This window comes from Danio rerio, chromosome 21 (genome assembly GCF_049306965.1).
Source record: "Danio rerio strain Tuebingen ecotype United States chromosome 21, GRCz12tu, whole genome shotgun sequence".
Lineage (NCBI taxonomy): Eukaryota > Metazoa > Chordata > Actinopteri > Cypriniformes > Danionidae > Danio > Danio rerio.
Window position 1 is genome coordinate 1,039,677 of NC_133196.1, and position 25,852 is coordinate 1,065,528.

At 39.2% G+C, this 25,852-nt stretch overlaps 1 long non-coding RNA gene across 1 annotated transcript; it reads right to left on the reverse strand.

Moving 5' to 3' along the window:
* Positions 1 to 20,234: 20,234 nt before the first annotated feature.
* On the reverse strand, positions 20,235 to 22,819 carry LOC101883584 (uncharacterized). Its single transcript, XR_225204.6, has 3 exons — positions 22,687 to 22,819; positions 22,520 to 22,586; positions 20,235 to 20,531 (listed from the first exon to the last, which is right to left on the reverse strand). It is a non-coding gene; the product is annotated as an uncharacterized lncRNA (long non-coding RNA).
* Positions 22,820 to 25,852: the final 3,033 nt, after the last annotated feature.

Consider the following 25,852-nt stretch of genomic DNA (forward strand, 5'->3'; position numbering starts at 1 on the left):
CCAGTTGGGCCAGAGAGGAGCAACAAACAAGACCTGTTCCTGGAGTCCACTTCTTGAGTTAAGACAACCTTCCTATTTAAAGAAAACTTTTTACGGCAGCAAGAACACCACTTTTTTTACGTTGAAACCACACAATTTTTACAGTGTACTGATGTGTCTATTCATACAGCACAGAAAAATAAAATGGTTAAAAGTGGTGGCCTTATCAGAGACATGTAAATATAGTATAATAGCAAATACTGTGAGAAATGCAGACAGTGATTTGTTCTCTAAAAAACCCAGAGAACAGAAAATGATACACCTGCTGTGACTCACTCTGGAAAAAACCTTGTTAAACTTGAACTTGTGTGTGGTTTATTTCTAAAATAATTGACGAGGATCACATGCTTATGATTGATCTCAGCTGGTCAAAACTTATTACCCCGGTATCTTCATTTTGAACAATTCCTCCTTCCACCCCTACTCCTCTATCCTTTCTAGATGGGTGGCTCAGTGGTTAGCACTATTGCCTCACAGCAAGAATATCACTGGCTCAAGTCAGCTGACGTTTTTGTGCCGAGTTTGCATGTTCTCCACATGCTCGCATTGGGTTCCCTCGGGTTCTCTGGTTCCCCCGGAGTCCAAACACATGTGCTATGGGTGAATTGAACTAACCAAATTGGCACCATAGATGAGCACTAGCCAGCAATATATTTCCATAGTAATTCATAATTTTGAAGAATCCCCCCTTCCACCCTTACTCCTCCACCTTTCCCTTCACTGAGTGGCATGGCGGCCCAGTGTATGGCGCTGTTGCAACACAGGGGGAAGTCACTGGTTCTAGTCAGGGCCGGCGCGTCCATAGAGGCGACTTAGTCGGCCACCTAGGGCGACAGAATAGAGAGGGCGGTGTCCGCGATGCTACCCTCACCACCCGCGCCCTCAGTTATATCTGCGTCTAGGGCTGCAGAATAGAGACGGCAGCGTCCGCGACACTACCCTCACCACCCGTGCCCTCAGTTATATCCGCGTCTAGGGTGGCAGAATAGAGAGGGTGGCGTCCGCGACACTACCCTCACCACCCGCGCCCTCAGTTATATCTGCGTCTAGGGCGGTAGAATAGAGAGGGTGGCGTCCAAAACACTACCCTCACCACCCGCACCCTCAGTTATATCTGCGTCTAGGGCGGCAGAATAGAGACGGCAGCGTCCGAGACACTACCCTCACCACCCGCACCCTCAGTTATATCTGCGTCTAGGGCGGCAGAATAGAGACGGCAGCGTCCGAGACACTACCCTCACCACCCGCACCCTCAGTTATATCTGCGTCTAGGGCGGCAGAATAGAGACGGCAGCGTCCGAGACACTACCCTCACCACCCGCACCCTCAGTTATATCTGCGTCTAGGGCGGCAGAATAGAGACGGCAGCGTCCGAGACACTACCCTCACCAACCGCACCCTCAGTTATATCTGCGTCTAGGGCGGCAGAATAGAGACGGCAGCGTCCGCGACACTACCCTCACCACCCGCACCCTCAGTTATATCTGCGTCTAGGGCGGCAGAATAGAGACGGCAGCGTCCGCGACACTACCCTCACCACCCGCACCCTCAGTTATATCTGCGTCTAGGGCGGCAGAATAGAGAGGGCGGCGTCCGCGACACTACCCTCACCACCCGTGCCCTCAGTTATATCTGCGTCTAGGGCGGTAGAATAGAGAGGGCGGCGTCCAAAACACTACCCTCACCACCCGCACCCTCAGTTATATCTGCGTCTAGGGCAGCAGAATAGAGAGGGCGGCGTCCGCGACACTACCCTCACCACCCGCACCCTCAGTTATATCTGCGTCTAGGGCGGCAGAATAGAGACGGCAGCGTCCGAGACACTACCCTCACCACCCGCACCCTCAGTTATATCTGCGTCTAGGGCGGCAGAATAGAGACGGCAGCGTCCGAGACACTACCCTCACCACCCGTGCCCTCAGTTATATCTGCGTCTAGGGCGGCAGAATAGAGACGGCAGCGTCCGCGACACTACCCTCACCACCCGCACCCTCAGTTATATCTGCGTCTAGGGCGGTAGAATAGAGAGGGCGGCGTCCGCGACACTACCCTCACCACCCGTGCCCTCAGTTATATCTGCGTCTAGGGCGGTAGAATAGAGAGAGCGGCGTCCGCGACACTACCCTCACCACCCGTGCCCTCAGTTATATCTGCGTCTAGGGCGGTAGAATAGAGAGGGCGGCGTCCAAAACACTACCCTCACCACCCGCACCCTCAGTTATATCTGCGTCTAGGGCAGCAGAATAGAGAGGGCGGCGTCCGCGACACTACCCTCACCACCCGTGCCCTCAGTTATATCTGCGTCTAGGGCAGCAGAATAGAGAGGGCGGCGTCCGCGACACTACCCTCACCACCCGCACCCTCAGTTATATCTGCGTCTAGGGCGATAGAATAGAGAGGGCGGCGTCCAAAACACTACCCTCACCACCCGCACCCTCAGTTATATCTGCGTCTAGGGCGGTAGAATAGAGAGGGCGGCGTCCAAAACACTACCCTCACCACCCGCACCCTCAGTTATATCTGCGTCTAGGGCGGCAGATTAGAGAGGGCAGCATCCGCGACACTACCCTCACCACCCGCACCCTCAGTTATTTCTGCGTCTAGGGCAGCAGAATAGAGAGGGTGGCGTCCGCGACACTACCCTCACCACCCGCGCCCTCAGTTATATCTGCGTCTAGGGCAGCAGAATAGAGAGGGTGGCGTCCGCGACACTACCCTCACCACCCGCACCCTCAGTTATTTCTGCGTCTAGGGCAGCAGAATAGAGAGGGTGGCGTCCGCGACACTACCCTCACCACCCGCGCCCTCAGTTATATATCTGTTATATATTATATAATCAGTAAAGTGGATGATGTAATGTCAATAGTCCGGTGATGATGACCTCTGCTGGCCAGTGAGGGAAGTGACTGGGACCGAGTCGGTGACAATATGTATTAGTGCTGTCAATCGAATTAAAAAAAAAAAAACTAATTAATCACACTTTTAGAAAAATTAATCGCGATTAATCGCATTTAAAAGACTGAAACTTGTCATTTTGGCTATTCGAATGTAAAATTTATGTAAACGCAAGACAAAAACTATTTAAATTCAAAAGATAATTGTTTATTAGAATTTTTGTAAGAATGACTTGTAAAACAGATTTCTTCACGTAAACAACAAACCCACAATAAACAATCAAGTTCCTGCTTGACAGCCATATTTATTACAGAAATTAAAACACAGGCATGTTAATAACATTTAAATTTCAAAACAATCAATGCCAATAAAGAAAACATTGATTTCCATGTTGGATTCTAAGTGCACTGCAAAAAATAAAAAATAAAATAAAATAAAAAATACAAGTATTATAGATATGGAAAATTATAATAATAATAATGTATTGAATACAAAAATTCATCTCATTGAAGGGCTGGACTGGGACAAAAAAATCGGCCCTGGCATTTTTGGCCAGAGTGGCCCACTATATCATTTAAAATGCTCCCCATCTGTGCACGCCCTTGAATATGTTTACCAAATCCCATTCTATAACAGCACAAATGCCATTTATAGGAAATAACGAGAGTTCACAAATTAAAAACTTAAATTTTTTATTATTTATTATTAAAATAAAATTATAATCCACACTGGAAATGTGGGTGCCTGTGTGTTTTGAGGGAGCCTAATAAATAATAAACATGACAAAAACTGCCTGCTGACGCACACAGTTAATGTTGATTAATAAAATAAAGATAAATAATAAAAGCAATGTGTCAGAGACCCTAAAAATGTTTAACTCAACAATGAAACATCAAACATAGCTAAAAGATTTCACATTGTCAATCAAATGTACTTAAACAATTAAAAAATGCAACAAATATTTGTTTGGGTAGAACTACAAAAATAAATGTAAAAAGTTGCTTAAGTTGCACACTAGTTTGGTCATGTATAAATATCATTATAATAACCATATTGTTTAAATATTATTGTCACTATAAGCCAACATCATGCTAAGGATCAAAAACACAATGTCATGATATCTCATGCGCTTGTCTTCTGACCGAGTGCATCTAAAAATACATGAATGACACCCCTCATAGAGCTTTAGAAGCAGACATTCTTTATCATTTGTAAAATAAAGACATGCAGGTTAAGGAAACAGCATAGGAGGAAGTTGCCGCGGGCCATGGTGCAGATTAAAAGTAAACAAAAACAAAAGTATATTTATATGGACAGATGGGTAACTAGATAGAATAGACAGGAATATATTGATCTGTCTGTCCGTGGCCACAAAAGGAAAAAATAAAACTGCAACTGCGTTAATTGCGTAAATTTTTTTAAAGTGTAAATTATTTAAAATTAATCGCATGCGTTCACGTTAATTTTGACAGCACTAACATAAATATATATATATAGGTAATCACATTTCTGTTTTAAGAACAGAGCATTTTAGTAAACAGGGACATTAAAAAGTTTTAGAAAGATAACAATTTTAATACAAATGAAATTTCAGAAACTGTAAAAATCATTGTAGGTATCTAAAGTTTTTTTCATATTTATGAGTTGATATTTTAAAAACAAAACATAAATAAATACTGCACAACTATAGTGTAAAATCAGTACTAACAATGATCAATCCTTGATTTTGTCTCAGACTGGGGTGATTCATGAGAGCGATGTTATATTTATTTGGGACGTTCACTTTTTTAAGTATTCATTCACAAACATGCATTATTTAAAGTAGTGTTAAAATAAATCACTAGTGGTGACAGGAAATGTAGTGATATCCAAAGCACTCACTGTGAAACATTGATCATGTCCAAAAGTATGTTTTAATCAGGACGTGTGGTTATTTGTGAGTTCAGTTGTTTTATTCTGGGGATTGTTTTATTTGATGTGCGAGTCAGGCGTTATAAAAAGGAACTGGTCAGACTGCTGATCACATGATCAATGCCTGTTTTTCACCAGATCCTTTATTGTTGTTTTGTGTTTTTGTTACATTTGAAACCAAAAATAATACTTTATTAGAGGAGATGAAGACTCTTAGACACATCAACAACTCTAAAAGTGAAACAAAATAAATAATTTTCACTAAGCAATGGCAACAGGGAACGTTTTGCATGATTTAAAAAGACAAATAGTTTTTACTGTTAGAAATGTATACTGTACTGAACATGCATCTTTAGGGCAGCTCCTGGCCATGTCTCCTCTTTGTGTTGAGTGCGGCTACAGGAAAAGTAAAAAACAAACATATCGTCTTGTTTTTCAGCCGGTTAAATCAAAATAACACCATCATTTAGAGATTTAGTGAACATTGTCTACTTACAGTTTGTCCAGCTGCTTGTGTGAGACAAATGTCATATCTATAGAGCATTCTCTTTTTATAGAGAAGACACTCCTCTCTCTCACTCTCCCCCATAAAATGTTAAAGTGAAACTTCAGACTGAGCAGTGGTAAAAAACAGAAATGCCATCATGGCATGATGATAAAACACTATTGTTGAAACTGCACAAACAAAACAGAACACACCCTTCTCATATGACCTTTTTGTTTTTTCAAGACATCTGACGTGACAACTAACTTAATACTTTAGCAAACACAATTCATCATCATGATTTAATGCCAATGTATCATGAAGCTTACACAATATATATGTTTTCAGAATACAGCTCATTGTAACTATTATATATTAATTAATGATTTAATAAGTATATATTTTCAGATGTGATAAAAGCAGTCATAAAAGCAACACCGAACAATACAGTCTATTTACTAACGTTACAGCTACTGTTCTGAACAGAAATTATGAAATATTTGCTGTATTAGACAACAGGAGTTTTAGCATGTCTTTTATTCTGTGTGGATTTAATTTGTTAGAAAAACAATCTACTGTGATTTAAGTGGATCAGAGTTCACCCAAAAATGAAAGTTTACTCACTATTTATTCTCCCTCAAGTGGTTATTATCCTTTATGAGTTTATTATTGGACACAAAAGAAGATATTTTAAAGAATGTTAAAACCTGTAACCACTGACTTCCATAGTATTTTCCGGAATCTCTTACAGGTTTTCAACATTCTTTAAAATATATTCTTTTGTGTTCAACAGAAAAAAGAAACTCATCAAGGTTTATAACCATTGCAGGAAGAATAAATTGAGAGTACATTTTCAATATTTTGGTGAATGATCCATTACTTCCCGATTTTTTTGTTAAATTAGTTCATTTAACTTAGCTTAACTTAGCTAACATATGCTGGATAAGTCAGTGGTTCATTCCGCTGTGGCGACCCCAGATTAATGAAGGGACTAAGCCAAAAAGAAAATGAAAGAATGCAATATAGACTGTATATAATAAGACAACAAGATTAACTCTACCTGCATTTGCATTTCCTGCAAGTTGAGTCCACAAGTCAGGACATGCTGTATAGGTGTGGTTGTTTACATACATTCCTGGCCTCAAATACCAATAACTGCTTGGTTTTTTAATCCAGATTTAATGCGTAATTTGTAAAATATGGACAAATCCATCTTTTTTTTCTATTGATTGATTGTTTTTTTGTGGATTTGTTGAAACAAGACAGCAGTATAGCTACTTTGTTTGATAAGTTGTTAATAATAAGATTAATATTATTATCACATTATTATAATTAATTTTTCATTTTTGGACAATATTGCCTAAATTAAAGGTGCAGTAGGTGATCTTTCAAAATGATAACTACATTAGTTAGTACATTATTTCTGGACAACAGGGGAGGGACTGTGTTTCAAAGCCATGCTTCCTGAAATCGTGAACGCGTGCAACGCGTCACAACAACAGTCAACTCACTAGTCCATGTCATTCAACAGTTAGAAGTGTATGCAGTGTTCAAGGGCATAGTGGACGGGGGCCACGCGTTGTCGCAACCCCTTTTTTTAGTTTGTGATCGCTCCTCAGTTTGTGAACGCTTCCACCCCGCCCTCCTGTTCCACTCCTCACTCTCACACTCCACCGACTACAACCAACCCCCCCCCCCTTCATCAGCGGGCTCATCAGTGCACCATGTTGGGGGGCCATGCATTTTGCGCTACGCCACTAGTAATGGTTTGCCCAGCGGCGTGCAGGAATTATACTTATTACTAAGCCACACTTGCTATGTCAGAGTGAATATTCAGAGTGGCTGTGAACAATATATGTGTAAACGACTTGGTCCTAGTCATTCCCCTCGCTGGCCAGCAGAGGTCACCATCACCGGACTATTGAGCATTACATCATCCACAACCCATTCAAGCCACTGATTACACTGCACCTGAGACTCGTTACCTCATCACTCACACACACATATAAGCAGCTCTCACTTACACTTCATTGCAAAGTCTTGTTCTGCCCTGCTGACATTTGATTTGTCACCGGGTGTCAAGAAAGCAAAGACAAGAGGTTGGATCCAAATGCAATTTTTAATGAAAAAGTGATCAAAGTACAAAAAGTTACAAAACAATCATCAAAACATAACTAGAAAAACTATAAACAGGACGGCACTCACTGAAACTTTACAGGTACTGACAAACAAAGATTCCACATTGACTGGTGTGTGCAATGTCTATAAATAGTCCAAACAATTGATGATGACGATATTCAGCTGTGTGGGATTAATGGTGACTGGTTTGTGCAAAGGCACGCTCGGATATGTAGTTCCTGAATGACGTGTAGTATGCCAGCGATCTTTCAGGAACAGATTGCTGGTTATGTGACAGGATTGTTCCTCACCCTTGTCTTGCCTGTCGCCTGCCTTGAACACTGAACTGTATTACCGATCTTGATTCTCGCTGCCTGCCTCTGACCCCGCCTGCTACACTGACTTACAAACGCCCGCCGCCAGCCTATCATGTGAGTTCATGCACCAGTGTATACTGTGTGTTTGTTATTAAACTCCCCCTTTCCCGCACAGGACGTCACATCTACATCTCTAGGTACCAGTGAACAGATCGGTCGTACCCAGCTGTCTGTTGAAGAGCGTGAAAGGTGCCTCAAAAATAATTTGTGCCTGTATTGCGGTCTTTCTGTTCATGTCAAGATCCAATGCTCAAACAAACCTCCACTCAAAACACTATCGTTAAGTTCAGCCACATTTACTTCATGTACTAAAAAACTCTAACTATGCCCATCTCTATGTGTTTTGACAATACTACAAATTAGTCAGTGGCGATGATTGATTCAGGAGCTGCAGGTAATTTCATGGATTATAAGTTTGCCATTAACAACGCTATCCCATTAACCTCTTGTGATTCTCCCCTAGCAATCACGACCATAGACAGACGCCCCCTGGAGGAAGGAATTGTAAATTACCGCTCCCCTAAACTCTCTCTTAAAACAGGCTCTCTCCATGAAGAACAGACTGAGTTTTATATCATATACTCTCCCCAGCACGCTATAATCCTAGGATGGCCTTGGTTACAAACCCATAACCCCCACATCTCTTGGAGAGAGGGTGAGATAATAAGATGGAGTATATCATGTGTTGTCAATTGTCTGCATTCTATTATCCCCATGCACCTCAACGTCATATCCACAACTGTCAAATTTTCATTGAATCCAGATATTCCCAAGGTTTATAGTGACCTAGCCAAAGCTTTTAATAAACAGAAGGCCACCAAGCTACCTCCTCACCATGAGTAAGATTGTTCCATTGAATTAATTCCTGGCACAACACCCCTTCGTGGAAGAATTTTTCCTCTGTCTCAAACAGAAAATGAAACCATGAATACTTACATTCAAGAGGAACTGAGGAAAGGATTTATACGCCCCTCACCATCCCCCGCATCTGCTGGCTTCTTCTTCGTGGGTAAAAAGGATGGAGGCTTACGCCCATGTATCGATTATAGAGGTTTGAACGAAATCGCAGTCAAATACCTCTATGCCCTGCCTTTGGTCCCAGTAGCTCTGGAACAATTTTGCTCAGCCTGGTATTTTACCAAACTGGCTTCTCGTAATGCTTATAACCCCATCAGGATAAAACAGGGGGACGAGTGGAAAACGGGGTTTTCTACCACCAACGGCCACTATGAATACCTCGTAATGCACTTCGGCCTGGCAAACAGTCCTTCCGTCTTCCAAGCTTTCATAAATGAGGTATTTCGAGACATGTTGAACCAGTGGGTAATCGTCTACATTGATGACATCCTGATTTATTCAAATTCCTTAGAAGAACACATCACTCATGTCAGAGTAGTACTGAAGAGACTTATTGAGAACCAACTCTACGCAAAACTAGAGAAATGTGAATTTCATCAGACTTCCATCTCCTTCCTAGGATATATTATCGGTTCAGAGGGAGTCCCAATGGATGAAAAAACCCATTTTTCCACGGCACCAATCTTATGTCACCCGAATCCTAATCTGCCCTTTGATGTGGAGATTGATGCATCCAATACTGGCATAGGAGCTGTATTATCACAGAGACAAGGAGATCCAGCCATACTCCTCACCCCTTTTCTTCACCCCTTCACCCCTTCTCCTCACCCCTTTGCGCCCTTTTCTCACGCAAACTCAACTCAGCCAAACAGAATTACAATGTGGGCAATCGAGAACTCCTCACCATAAAGGCGGCCATGGAGGAGTGGAGACATTGGCCAGAGGAAGCCAGACACCCATTTACCGTAATCACGGACCACAAGAACCTATAGTACATTCGTTTAGCCAAAAGAATTAACCCCAGGCAGGCAAGATGGGCTCTATTCTTCACTTTGACTTCTCTATCACATATATTCCAGGTTCCAAGAATATTAAAGCAGATGCACTCTCTCGACTTTGTGAGGAGGAGGTTATAAAGGAGGAGGACCAATCCATTCTCGACAACTTGCTCATCTTGCCCCCATTACTTGGGATATAGAAACTGAAATTTCTCAAGCCCTAAACCAACACCCTGTACCACCAGATTGTCCAGCAGATGAAACCTTTGTTCCCTCGTCAATACGAGAAAGACTCATATAGGAGATCCACTCTAATACCAGCTGAGGACATCCAGGCATAACAGGTACGCTCGATCTCATCCAGAACCGTTACTGGTGGTCCACCTTAAAAGGAGACATCACAAAGTTCATCAAGAAATGCACCATTTGCAACATGCATAAACACTCTTGTCATCGCCCCGCAGGACTCTTGCAACCACACGCCATTCCACATCGCCCCTTGTCTCACATAGCAGTCGACTTCATTCATTTATGGTCATTGACAGATTTTCCAAGGCATATAGATTAATCCCAATTCCCAAATTACCCTCGGCGGTGGAAACAGCGTAACTCTTATGCAATAATGTATTCTGATTCTATGGTATGCCCGAAGATATTGTGTCTGACAGAGGTCCACAGTTTACATCAAGAGTATGATCTGCCTTTTTCAAAAATATCAATGTAAACATCAGCTTAACCTCTGGTTATCACCCATAACCCAATGGCCAAACAGAAGGTCTCAACCAAGAGATAGGTTGCTTTCTATGCACCTATTGCCACCAAAATCAAGAGGATTGGAGCAGGTTCCTTATGTGGGCTGAGTACACTCAAAATTCTTTAAGAAAAGCATCAACTGGTCTAACTCCATTTCAATGCGTACTTGGTTTCCAACCACTACTGTTCCCTTGGTCTGGGGAGCCCTCAGAACTCTCAGCTATTGACAATTGGTTCCAACGCTGTGAAAATACCTGGAACGCTGCCCACACCCACCTGTCACACGCCGTCAGATGCTTTAAGGAACAGGCTGATCGTCATCGGCGCCCTAACCCGGCATACTCTCCTGGATAATGGGTGTGGTTATCCACCCGTGATCTTCGCCTCAGACTCCACTGCAAAAAACTCAGTCCCAGTTACGTTGGTCCATTTCAAATTGAACGACAAATATCTCCTGTGTCCTACCGTTTTACTCTGCCTAATCACTATCGCATCTCTCCCACGTTCCATGTATCCCTACTCAAGCCTGCTGCGGGTCCAGCCGAGATGGATGGGGAGGTGGCAGCCGGTGAACAGGGTCCCCCACCAATCATTGTCAACAGAGAGGAGGCATATCAGATCCACGAGATCCTGAGATCAGACGCCGAGGTGGACATCTTCAATGCCTGATCGACTGGGAGGGGTACGGTCCGGAGGAACGATCATGGATCAATTCTCGACCCTTCTCTGTTAAGAGAATTTCATCTCCAACATCCGGAAATGCCGGCCCCTTGTCCCTGTGGAAGACCCCGGCGTCGTTTGCCCTCTCATGTCAAGAGCCGTTCGAAGAAAGAGGGCTCTGTCACCGACTCGGTCCCATTCATTCCCCTCGCTGGCCAGCAGAGGTCACCATCACCGGACTATTGAGCATTACATCATCCACAACCCATTCAAGCCACTGATTACACTGCACCTGAGACTCGTTACCTCATCACTCACACACACATATAAGCAGCTCTCACTTACACTTCATTGCAAAGTCTTGTTCTGCCCTGCTGACATTTCTGAGCGTTATTTACCCTTGCCTGATCTCCTGTTGCCAACCCGTATTGTTCCTCACCCTTGTCTTGCCTGTCGCCTGCCTTGAACACTGAACTGTATTCCCGATCTTGATTCTCGCTGCCTGCCTCTGACCCCGCCTGCTACACTGACTTACGAACGCCCGCCGCCAGCCTATCATGTGAGTTCATGCACCAGTGTATACTGTGTGTTTGTTATTAAACTGTGTTTATTAAACGTACTGGAAATGGATCCCTCTGTGTCAGACCCTTCGTTACAGTTACTCACACAGGCCAGTGCATGCATATTACAGTTTTTTTGGATTGCTTAAGCACGATTTTCAAAATAGGGCCCGTGTTTTCAAAACAGTACACACAATTAGCACAACCACACACCCAATTAGCAAAACACTACAGATCCTTTGCATAATTAAACACTCTTGTAAAAACTTTACACTTATGTTTAAAAAACACACTTTTTTTACAATAAGAAACACATTTTCACATTTACCATACTCTGTTTGCACGAGTTACACTCTGCTGTGATCAACCTAAAACACTTTTGGCACTTCTGCTTGCCTATGATTAGAGTAGGCTACCATCAACAAAGTACAAATATAAAGTAAATTCACCAAACACTACTCAAGAACAATGCTGCACACTGAAGAAACTCATTTATTCCTCAACATTTCCAACATGTTTACATGAAGATTCAAAGTACTGTAACATTTCACTTTACGTATTGAACTGTAAGTTAGACATTGTCTCTTCACCTAGCTGGATCTGACATGAGAATTATCAACATTGCAATGTTGTCCTTAGCAAGACACCTTGGAAAGAAATGTTTTGAATGATGAATTCGTCCTTGTATTGGTGCTACTTCCATCTGGTCACAGGCCTCCTCCATGGCTTGGATAAGGGGTACTTCAGCCTGGAGAAGGAGATAATATACCTTCCACCACTATGCAGAAAAAACTCTTCTATAGGGTTGAGGAATGGAGAGTATGCTGGAAGATATAGGACAGTGAAATGTGGATGTTGCTGAAACCAGTTTTGAACCAGAGCAGAACGGTGGAAAGACACATTGTCCCAGACGACAATGTATTGCATGTGATTGATTTGATTTGCTGCTGTTATGTTCTGCAGTTGGTCCAAGAATGTAAGTATATGTGCTGTGTTGTAAGGGCCCATATGGGCATGGCAGTGGAGGACCCCATTCTTTGTAATGGCTGCACAAAGTGTTACTGTATATTTCCCCCAAGTTGCCCTGGGACATTGACTATAGCCCTGTGCCCAATATTTCTTCTACTCTGTGTTCTCGTCAGGTTGAACACACCATCATCTACATAAATGAACTCATGCTGGATCTCCTCTCCATCCATTCGTAAAACTACCTGAAGAACAGAGTATTACAGTACAGTAAAAGATTATGAGACTGTAAGATCACAAGTGAATACATACCTCTGCATAATCATACCGCAGTCTTTTCACCCTTTCGAAATTGTGCTCTAAAGGCACTCCATAAATTTGCTTCATTTGAATATGTTGTTTTTTATGGTGTGTGCCAGTGTTGATGTTGAGACCTGATGGTTTTCATTGAAACTGGCATTTTATAGTGCTTAAACACATGATTGTTGTGTCTACAAATAATCAAACAAGTGTTTGCACACCTGACGACTGTGTTGAACCAATTGGTTGGACAGTGCAGTAATTTGACAGTCCGTGCTTTGGTATTGCAAGGAAGTGACTTCATGATAGATTTTAGTGTGTAATGTATGTTAAGTGTGTTTAATGATTTGCAAATCACTGTGTGCAGAGTTTTGCAACAAGTATGAGGTTGACAATGTGATTATAGTTGTGCAAATATGGGCTGATGTTTTGATACTTGTGTGTAAGGTTTTGCTAATAGTGTACTACTTTTAATTTTTGTGTGAAAGCAATCCAAAAAACTGTAAACAAAAATTCAATATGATTTTTACTTTCATGGACTTAAAAAATATTGTTTTATGGCAAATTATTTATTTACATTGGCTCAATTGATCAAATTTTGATGTGAACCATTACCCTATAATTAGTTAATTGGATGAATAAAAGCTTTTTTCCAGTACAGGAAAGCTATTAACAAAAAGAAACAAAAGAAAAAAAAGGAACAAGAAAGAAAAGGAACAAAAGAAACAAGGAACTAGACATAAGACCAAAAAACCAATGAGGAACAGGATACAGTACTTGACTTTAACAAACAAATTCGAACTTGTCAAGCTCAAAAAAAAAAAAAAAAACAAGGAGCAAAGCAGAAGCAGTTGAGCGTGTGTAACTGTGAACGACATAGAACCTTAAATGAATTAGTGTCCTGAATAAGAGTTAAAACCATAAAACTCCAAACATTAATTTAAAGTAGATATTGAAATAATCTTCTTAATGTTTTATGATTGGAGTCAGATAAAATAAAAGATAAATATATTCATATTCTAAACCATCTCATATTAAAATTGGAGTCAGATATGAGTTAAATTTAAACTAATTTATAATTGTGCACTGGAAAGACTGAACGCACAGTAAACCTTCATCCACCAGACACCGTTGTTGGACTAACTGGCTGGACCTTTCAATATGATTGACTCTTGTAAATCTGTAAACATTAAATTAGCATACATAAAACCTAAAATAAAAGTTTGCCTGTTTTTACCATTTTATTATTAAAAAATATATATCATTAAAACTTTTCAGCTCATACTTTCAAAATCATTTCACAGAAATCTGCAGATTATTTACAAAATTCAGCACAGAAACAACACAAAAAGATTCTCCATTCTCCAAAAGACCATGCTTATTATGCAAGAAACTTGGTAACACTTTAGTTTGTCACAATTCACAGTATTATAACCATTAACTAACATTAACAAATTACTAATTTGCTGTTTATTAATAGGTAGTAAGGTAGAAGTTGGTGTAGGTTTTGGGTAAGATTGGGAAAGAAAAATTAGATCATACTTTGCAACTAATAATAAACAGTAAATATTTTAATAATAGGCAGGTAATAAACTGGCAGTTTGTGATTTGTAATTGTAACCTAAAGTGTTTATTAACTCTAAAACTTGTTTAGAACGGATTAAAACATCACCTTATAAAATTGCCTAACTTAAAAAAACAAGTTCAAAATAACCAATCAAACATTATTTAATGCACTGTAAGATAACATGAACTAAAATGATTAAAACTTAATTTTCGTTGCTAAAAAGTGCTGTTAATTTACGTCAAAATTTGTATATTTAAAGGCAGTGTGTTGCTGTTTTTTACCGTTGATGAAATGACAAAGACAAAATTTAACAGAAGACGTTAGCCATTACATCTGGATTTTCACCCATCGCTTTACTGTGACTTAACTGGTGAGTGCACCTTTGTCTCCTTTTTCACAACAGCGTCTGTGATTGACAATAGGCTATCTGGATTCTGATATTGTAAGGCCCAATCCCAATTCTATTTTTGTACACCTACCCCTTGCCCTTGGACCTTAAAACCAAGTGTAAAGGGTAAAGGCTTCAGAATTTACCCCTATGAATTGGGACAGCACTACAGCACCAGTACACAACATCATATGTCATCATGACCTCTTGCTTCATATGAGATTAGACAATGGCGGCTGCTGTAGTTGAGTTATTTATTGGTATTTATCTTCAGGAAATCACTGAAGGCATAGATCTTGTTATCACGATGATCTAATGTGGCAATAAGATCATAACTATACTGGGCATTTACACAGTGGCCATATTCATCATGTGTATATAAACACACCAAATACAGCATAACATTATAGCAGACACTGTAAACAGCTCATTCCCAGCCACTAGACTTTACTGACAGGGTATTCGAGTGTCAGAATGTTGTGGGACTGCTGTGGAGGAGCTATGATTATGGATTATAAATCGTCAAATTTAGTGATTTTTATTTATTTATTTTAAAGCATGACTGTAAAACATGTACGCGGTTATGAATATATTAAAACGTGTTTGTTTGTTGTAAAAATTGGTAATAATGACAAAAAAATACTAATGCGTGGATCTCCTTACTTTCGGGTTTTAGCAACAATGCCATTGTGGCTGGTGTATTCTGGGAAATTTTCCTACTCCTTGGTTTCATGTGTGCTCCTGAAAAATCTCCCGTTAAAATTCCCCTTTCCTTTAGCCCTACGCCTTCAAGCTAAAGAGATTGGGACACCCCTACCCCTTCACGTGAATGTGCAAAATTAAGGGTAGGAGAAAGGTGAAGGGCTAAGGAGGAGAATTGGGATTGGGTCTAAGTGTTTTATGCCTATTTAAATGCTGAATCCCTAAATGTGCAAACTGCATCTGCATCATGGAGTGGAGCTGGATTTCTGATACAGATATTCCCTGTTTACAAGGTAAGTCAGAATATGAAAATTAAATATGATATAGGCTATAAGCTTGTTTGCAAAGTAACAACAAAGTAGTAAGCCTATTGATTTATGTAGCATGATGAAATGGTCATCATCTCATTGCCAATTTTAGCTTTAGCTTTTAATAGCATATGCCTTCAATGTAGGCTTTAATAAAATGTTTATTTTTGCTAACGCTGTGCTTGCAAAATTTCACTGTTGTTGGATTGTATTGTAATGCTACTTTGTTGAGTACAGTTGGCTAATCGACATGTCTTCCATGATATCCATATCCATTTCAGTGCTGAACCTGTGAAGAACTGCATGTGAGTAGAGCTGGATTTCTCATACAGATATTCTATGATTACAAGGTGAGTTAATCAAACATGATATATAAACTCAACACACAGAAAGGCTTAATTATTTTTGGTAATTTACATTATATTTATTTTCTATAACGATATTAATGTCCTAACAACTGAAATATAATTAAAAACTCTTCATTGTAGTTCTTGTCTTAGGCATTTTCTACTGCAGCTGATGTAGAAAGGATACTTGACCTATCTGCAACTCCTTGACTGATACTTTTTGATGTGTATAGAACTGTCTATTTTTTTTAATTAAGCAACTAAGGATTTTTTTCTGTATTTCAGCAAACATGGTAAATGCTTTTGTACAAAGCAAAATACACAAATACAAAAAATAAATATTCTGCCGTCTTTTACCCAAGCTTTCATTCACCTTTTGAAAACAAATTTATATATTATTACAATTATTTATTTATTTTTGTTTATCAAATAAAAGTCCAAAAAAATCTTTACTTCAAAAAGTTTATAATTTTAATGTATGCATGAATTTAATTTACTTTGTTCAGGTATAAACATTCATGATTGAGCATACATAGAGCACAAGCATGCTTAATTGACATGAGAACCAATGATGTTTGTTCTCGTCCGTCAGGCTAGCACATTTGAGTTTCCATTTACTATGGCTTTGGTCATACTTTTAAGAGATGAACAAATGATAGAATAATATTAAAAATAGATTCAATTTGTTTTTGAAAATTTAAAGACTGTGAAGTTGAGAGTCGTTGTTTAATAATTACTCAATTTTAATTGTTTAGGTATTGGAATGTAGCATGAGATCACACAGAACATAGGTGTTTCCCATATCTTGTGTTTAATGTGTATGTGTTGTGTCATGTGATTCCTATGTTTTGCTTTTCCTCAGTGTTGTCGTTTATTAATTCCACCGGTGTTTCACCCCAGTATTGTTTTCAGTTTATTATGTCTTATATGTCTCTTGTCTGGTATTGTATTTCAGCATTCCTAGTTGTATTGTAAATAAATATATATATTTTTTGATAACCCTCATTTCATGAGTGTTAATAAAGGGCAACTCTGACACTAATAATATCTTAATAAAAAACTTTTAAATTGTAACTTATATATATAGGCAACGCAGTGGTCGCAGTTGGTAGTGTTGTCATCTCACAGCAAGAAGGTCGCTCGAGCCTTGGCTGGGTCAGTTGGTGTTTTTGTGTGGAGTTTGCATGTTCTCCCTGCTTTTGTCTGGGTTTCCTTCGGGTGCTCTAGTTACTCCCACAGTCCAAAGACATGCGGTACAGGTGAATTGAGTAAGCTAAATTGTCCATAGTGTATGAGTGTGAATGAGTGTGTGTGGGTGTTTGCCAGAAATGGGTTGCAGCTGGAAGGGCATCTTCTGCGTAAAAAACATGCTGGATAAGTTGGTGGTTCATTCTACTGTGGCGACCACTGATTAATAAAGGGACTAAGCCAAAAAGAAAATGAATATATATATATATATATATATATATATATATATATATATATATATATATATATATATATATATTTAATTCAATATAATGTAATATAAGTAATATAATTTAGTACAACTATATTACTTCCCAGACATGGGCAGCACGGTGGTGCGGTGTTTAGCCACACGGCAAGAAGGTCGCTGTTTCAAGTCCCGGCTGGGTCAGTTGGTGTTTCTTTGTGGAGTTTGCATGTTTTCCCTGTGTTCGTGTGGGTTTCCTCTGGGTGCTCTGGTTTCCCCCACAGTCCAAACACATGCACTATATTTATAATTATATTGGAATAAATGATCATATTCAGTTCTATCATCAACATCAAAACTCTATTTGCATTAAACATAATGTACTCATTTATTTCACACTGTAAATGCATTAGATAACTGTCCCCGTATTTGTGATTCCCCTTTTTTTTGCTTAGGTCTGAATTACATTATATAACATAACTCAGTGACTAACACTTTTATTCCAATCCAATTAAATTTTTAAAAATGATTAAGTTAACTTAATCGATTTGTTTTAGGACAACATTAAGAAATTGTGTGGAACCCTGCTTTTTTTTTTACCATGTTTCATGATTAATAAGGTTTCATGATAGTCATATGAACAAGTAAAGTGTTCCCAATAAATATTAATTGCAAATCTGCATGAAACTGAATGTAACCCTCGAACAACATGAAATCTATTTAGTATCATATTATATTATTATATTTATAGTATTTTCAGCGCTAGATGGCGCTATGATTCAGTTTCTCTTTTTCCCCTGAAGAAAGCCTCCATAAATACCCGCAGTCTAGTTTGTTTCCACATTTTCAATTTGTTTATCTTACTTCACACATTGTCAGTTTAAAATGCAGCAAAAAGAAAAAGAAACTGCCTCTGCTTGACATGGTCTTGAGTAGGGAGCTAAAAATGTGCCAAAACAATCTGAATTTGAATTGTGTACATTTGAATTATTGACAATTGTAATTTAATAAATCTGAATTTTATATGACAACTTTATAAGTTGAATTTCTTAATTTAAGTTTGAATATCATAACTTGTATATTGAACATCTGAAATTTAAGACAATTGAATTTTTCATGACTGAGTTTTTTTATAGACTTTTTTAAAATAAAACTTTACCATTTTTTTGGTGTTTTGAATTCACAGACCGTAGATATCCAGTTTGTAAAAATTCAGTTTGTGAAATTAAGATTCAGCAGAAAGTAGGTCAGGGGTGATCAACAGGGAAGAGTGGACAATTATTATGTTTCATTTTGACCATTGGAAGAAAACAAATTTTGATTCGCATAAACAAAACAAACAGAATCAAACACAAACACAAAGACTTCATCTTTTGAATTTATGAATCCTTTTATGTAATGAATTTTACACTGATCGATCTTCATTCTGCTGTTATTTATATTCAGTTTTATTTGAATAGCACTTTACACAAGAAGTATCATAAATATCAGCTTTACAGAAGATGCACATCAGCAAAATCAGTGATGATGTAAATAGTGGGAAGTACAGCTGTCAAGCAAAATCATCTGCAGTACAATATAATGCACTTATATATATTCTATTTATTTTTTACAGTTGAAGTCAAAAAGATTTGCCCTTCTATGCAATAATTATTTGTTTAAAATATTTCCAAACTTATATTTAACAGAGCAATAAATTATTTACAGTGTTTGCTGTAATATTTTTTCTTATTTGTTTCATTTCAGCTAGAATAAAAGCAGTTTTTAATTGTTTTAAAGCCATTTTAAGGTCAATATTATTCACCCCTTCAGCAATATTATTGTTGGATTGTCTCCAGAACAAACCACTGTTATACAATGACTTGCTTAATTCCCCTAACTTTACCCTAATTACCCTAGTGAAGCCTTTACATGTCACTTTAAGCTGTATAGAAGTGTCTTGAAGAATATCTAGTCTAATATTATTTACTGTCATCATGACAAAGAGAAAATAAATCAGTTATTAGAAATGAGTTATTAACACTATTATGTGCAGAAATGTGTTCAAAAAAATTAAGGAATTAAATAAAAAAATTTACATTTAACAGGAGGGCTGATAATTCTGACTTCAACTAGATGTTTTTTTTTTTGTTATCTTATTGGGTTTTCGTAACATAAGGAGATACACTCAATATAATACTGCAATGCGGCAGGTGCAGCACAGGTGTTTTTTGCTAGTTTCAGAATGGCGCAGGTTTCATTTTCACATTTTGCTCCACGTTGTCTAAATAGCAAATGCATTTGCACCCATTTGTGTGGTCGTGTGTTTGTCCTGTTTTAAAAAAGCAGGTGCATTGTTGGCGCTTTGATATTCTGATGAACTGAAATAGACTGCACTATTGAACTAAAAGCTGCTCTAAAGTCAATAGCTCATGCTCCAAAACATATGTACACATTTCTTATTACACACACACAATGATGTAGTACAGTACACAATATCTTTAAATATTATATATATATATATATATATATATATATATATATATATATATATATATATATATATATATATAGTTTATGTAGATAAAGTGCTTAGATAAAAAAAGCTTTTTCCTCCAAAATTTCTAAATATATCTAAAAAAAAAAAAACATAATAAAAGTATAGTTTTTTTTCCCCCTAAAAAACAAGCATAATAATCTGTAATTTCAGTTTACAAGACAAGATGTACAGAAACCAACTAAAATTCAGCAGTAATGTAAAATGAGGCTTTGGGAAATTCACAGTTTCGAGTACAGTTTCAATGAGGACTGAAAGAGATTTTTTCTCCATGGTATAAAGAAGTTCATGTCTGATCTCATCCAGAAACAGCAGCAGCAGTCTGATCCCTGCAGAAGTCAAACACAGTTTATTCACTGATGTTTATTTCCAGAAAAACAAAACGCCAAATCAAGACAAGAAAACATCTATAGCCAAATCATTTATTCATTTGTTCTTTCAGCAGCTTCATTCATTCATTCATTTTCTTTTTGGCTTGAGAAGTTTATTAATAATATTGAGATGTTCACGGGATAACGATTGAACACGGCTGGTCTTGCATTAGCATGCTTGATCGACCAATCAGATGATTCCTAACCCACTATAAAGAGCCAGGGTTTCTCACTACAGTCATCTTTGATTTGATGAATCCACCCTTACACCTCCTTCTTTCCCTTCATAGGGTGGCACGGTGGCCCAGTGGTTAGCACTGTTGCCTCACAGCAAGAACATCATCGATTCTAGTCCTTTAACAGGCTGGCTGTCGTTTCTGTTATTTCTGTGTGTAGTTTGCATGTTTTTCCCGTGTTCGCTAGGTTTCCCCCGGGTTCTCCGGTCTCCTCCCACATTCCAAAAACATGCAACTACAAGTGAATTGATCAATCTAAATTTAGCACTACAGTCAAACTCTCATCCAGCAGCATATCTCTTTATAGCAGTCATTTTAGTCATCAGCTCTTATCAAGGGTGGAGTTCTCGAGACCTACCTGAGCTCAGAGCTCCCCTCTCACCCTGCAAATGGGAAGGAGCCCAGGGCTCAAGGACTTTTTGGCCTCAGGGCTCTCTCCCAGGAAGGCATGCCAAACTTGCTTATAATCAATCATCAGCTAAGTGTGAACTCTTGAAAGTCCCTTTATTAATCCGGGGTTGCCACAGCGGAATGAACCGCCATCTTAAGCAGGTCGCACACCAGAAGTGCCGCTCGGTGACGCGTCGCGCAACGACACACAGCGACATGCATTTTAGAATTCTAAACATAGGTTTCTATCAGTGTACACACACCGGTGCCGCAAATCGGCGGCTGTCGGCGGCGCCCAGTCACGACTCAGGACGCAGGTCATATTTCAGCCGTGCCACAGAGCGCCATCTGATTAGTTTCATGTTAAATAACGTGTGAATGTGCGCGTCTGGTGTGTGATACTTTAAACTGTCATGTGCGCGCCGTGTCGCGGCGCTTCTGGTGTGCGACCTGCTTTATTCAGCACATATTTTACGCAGCAGATGCCCTTCCAGCTGCAACCCATCTCTGGGAAACCCCCATACACAATCATTCACACACACACACACACACACTCATACACTACGGCCAGTGTAGTTGATCAGTTCCCCTATAGCGCATGTGTTTGGACTGTGGGGGAAACCGGAGCACCCGGAGGAAACCCACGCCAACCCGGGAGAACATGCAAACTCCACACAGAAATGCCAACTGACCCAGTCGGGAAAAAAACCAGAACTACCTACTGCGCTATCGCGTGGCCCTCTGCCGGGTTATTTTGACACATATATTGGGAAAATACTTTAAAAATTGCAAATTGACTACCCTTTGGCTGTGTTGTTGGCTGTTTTTGGCCCACATTTTTTGATTGTCAACATTTTCATTTTTTGACAAATATTAGTGAAGTCAATAGAACAAAAACAGCCACAAACATAATGAATAGGTTGTCAGTTTGTACAATACACAATGGTTAAATTACCAGTAATGGTATCAGTGCATCCCTATAAAAAACAAAACACTATAATCTAATTTCTCTTTAATTTAACTATTTCTATAAAAAACAAAATCATAATAATATTAATAACAACAACATAATTCTCAGTGTGACTGAATTTGATAAATATTTCACTGGTTTACAAAGCACATTATGTTAACACACACAAATGACTGTTTTTTTTTAAGCACTTTAAAAATGCTGGGTTGTTGTTTTAACCTAAAATCTTTTTTTTATATGAATTTAAATTATTTTATATACCAACTGCTAGGTTTGTACATATTTGACCCAATGTTGGCTTACAACACTATTATTTTAGTATTTTAATGTGTATGTGAGTCAGCACTTACTGTTCCATCTGTGTTTGAAACATCTGAATTACTTTCTTCAGGTCACGTCCTTCTGAACCATTAGAAACTGGGCATTTCAAACAAAAGCATAAGCATTTGATTTTCTTTCAGATTTCAGAGATGATGAATATGAAATCATAAGACAGTGAATTCTCCTTAACACTTACAGTTTGGTTTTCCACTATTGATGCTGTTCCATTGACCTTTTATCTGTTTATGTTTAGATTCATTATCCTGCTGTGTCTTGTCTTTTTTGTTTGTCATTTTTCTGTTTCTCTCGCTGACAAGTTTTCAAGAAGTGAAATCAGTAGCTCTGTCCTGCTTTACATCCTGCATGATACTGTAAAGCCACACCTGTTTAAGCAAATAGACTTAGTTTGTTTAAATACCTTGCTTGTATTTCCATGTATTTATCTTCTACAAAACTGAAAAACACAGAGACTAAAATATGCAAAATGATTAATAAGAAAAAAAATTAAATGATGAAAAAAGAGAATGACAAATAGAAGGTGCACAGTTTAATTTCCCTTTCAAAAACATTCATATGAGCTGTATTGCAGTTAATTTGTTTAAGAAAAGAAAAACTCATGCAACTATATGTGAAATGAAAACCTAAACATTAGGTTCATTCATTCATTCGTTTATTCATTCATTTTCTTTTCAGCTTAGTCCCTTTATTAATCAGGGGTCACCACAGCAGAATGAACCTCCAACTTTTCCAGCATATATTTTACACAGCTGATGCCCTTCCAGCTGCAACCCAGTACTGGGAATTATTTTACACATTTAGTTCTCTAAATATTATTTCTTATACGTTATATTACACTTAATTTGCTCTTCAGTGTTTGAAATCTCAGTAATGATTAAATCACACTGAACTGAGCTGAACTGAACTAAACTGAACTTAAACTCTAAAACCTGAACTACACTGTTCCAGTTACTATGACCATTTATGTTAAGCTGCTTTGACACAATCTACATTGTAAAAGCGCTATACAAATAAAGCTGAATTGAATTGACTTGAATATTATTTAACAATACTATAATGTCAATAAAAGTCACTGTGTTAAACTGCAGAGTTGAAATTTCAACATCAGAAGTGGACTAAGCAAAGATCAACATCCCATAATGCAGTTCTCCATTGCTAAGAAACACAAAACACACAAAATGCAGAAACTGTCCATTAACAGATATTGTTTACAGTGTAGTGGCATAGCTGAATAATTAAAGTTCAGTACATGTAAATGTCACACCATAAGCCTCAATCATTATCATTTCCTCATCTCATGTAAAGCGTGAAATACCAGTGAAAAACAGACCAAATATGGAAGCGTATCAGTAGGAAAATTCATATTCAAATATAATATGCAAAACGTACTGGTTACGTACGTAGCCTTATTCCCCTAATAGGGAATGGAGACGTGTCTATCAACAATATGGGAGTTTGTTCGCCAGACAACCAATTATTGAAGAGTAAGAAAACAGGCCAATGAATGCCAAATGAATTGTCAGAGCTCAGCTCCACAGCTGTCAGTGATTAGTCAATAACAGAGTATATCAGCTGATGGCTGGAAAGTGAGCATTAGAGTTTTTGCCTGCTGAAGAGACGATCACTCAGCTGACATCTGGAGACTCAGCTGCTGTAGTAGTCGAGACACACGTCTCCATTCAATATTCAGCCAACACAGGTTATGTTCATAACCAGGACGTTCCCCTTTATGGGAACTACAAGGTGTGTCTGATAACAGCCATATGGAAGTGTGCATGGAAATCGCCACAGCAGCTAAGCCAGTCCCACTTCTCATGTGAAGTTTGCTAAGCATAGCGTGAGTGCACAAGCATTACCAAGAGAGCAGCCTTTCAGTGTCCCCTAGGCCCATTAATTACCATTACATGGGAATAAGTAGAAAATTTATATCAGGGGTCGTAATTAGGCTTGGGCGGTATGCAAATTTTGATACCGTCGAGCCTCCTCCCTATTTTACCCTGGTATCCGGTATTACTGTGCATAATAAAAAAATAATGACGTAAGGCTCAGACAGCGTCACCGAACTGTTGGCTTAAGCCTAAACCATTCAGAAACTGAATACCTTCTATGCAACCTTAGGTTCGCAGTCACCTGTTTGTCTTGTTTGTATTCTTCTTATACTGGACGTTCTCATTCAATCACACACACACACACACAGAGAGAGAGAGAACCAAGCAACGCACAGAACCGCTCTCTCTCTCTCTCTCTCTCTCTCTCTCTCTTTCTCTTTCTTGTCGGCCCCCGCGGTACAGCAGCGGGAATGAAGACCTCTAGTTCGCATTTACCACGTTAAAACCGGTCGAAACCGGAAATACGTGCATTTGGTGCACGACTCGCCACCTCACCACATCTCTCCTTCTCTCTGTCTCCTCCACACTGTCTCGTAATGACAATCACGCATACACATTTGTAGGCATTAAATAAAGGATATTTATTATTTAATACTTGTCTCCTATTTAAGTGCATTGTTTTTTATAACGGTATAGCGGTTTTGAAACTGACACCGTTGCTATTTTTAGATCCCGCAGTATACCACCGCCCAAGCCTAGCAGAAATGTGCTTTTATCTACAGTAGCTAATATAGTCTAGTCATGGGCGGCCAACTTAAAGGTCATGAGAGCATAGTTGACCACCGTGAGGTGCTTGTTGGCATAAGCCTGGGGAAAAACCACCCATGTGAACACACCCAGGTGGTGCCATGGTGCAGGGCAGAAGTGGCATGGCTCGCAGCGGTGGGGGCTCTGGCCGTGAGAGACACAGATAACCCACCCGCCTTGGACAGGGGTCTCAGCTTACCTCTCTAGGTGGTGGTGCTCACCGCCTGAGAAATAGCCATCAAGGTAGGTGAAGGCAGAAGCCCCCAGATAAATCCCCACTGTGATCCTCAGATCTGCCCGCGTGCAAACTGCAATGGGGTGGCTTGGAAGCCATGATCTCAGCTGTGCAACAGCCATGCCCTCACAGTGAGAGCAAGAGTTGTCCGTGAGCACCTCATCAACATGCTGGACCCTTAGACCTGTGATGCGGTACCCGTGTCCATCATCCGTTCATCATTATCATTCATTTGGCCTTTACTGGCCCGTTTTTTTTTTCACTCTTCCGAGTGATTGGTCGTTTGCCACACGTTGTAGTTCCCATGGAAGGGAACAGCAACGCAATATGTAAAATAGCAATGTATTTGTATATCTATATAATTTTTTTAAGTTAAATTGAAAATATGTAATGTACATTTGGTATTTGCAAGCATGGTTTATTTGTAAATTGCATCAATTCAAATCAAATCAGGCCTTCATTTGTCACATACA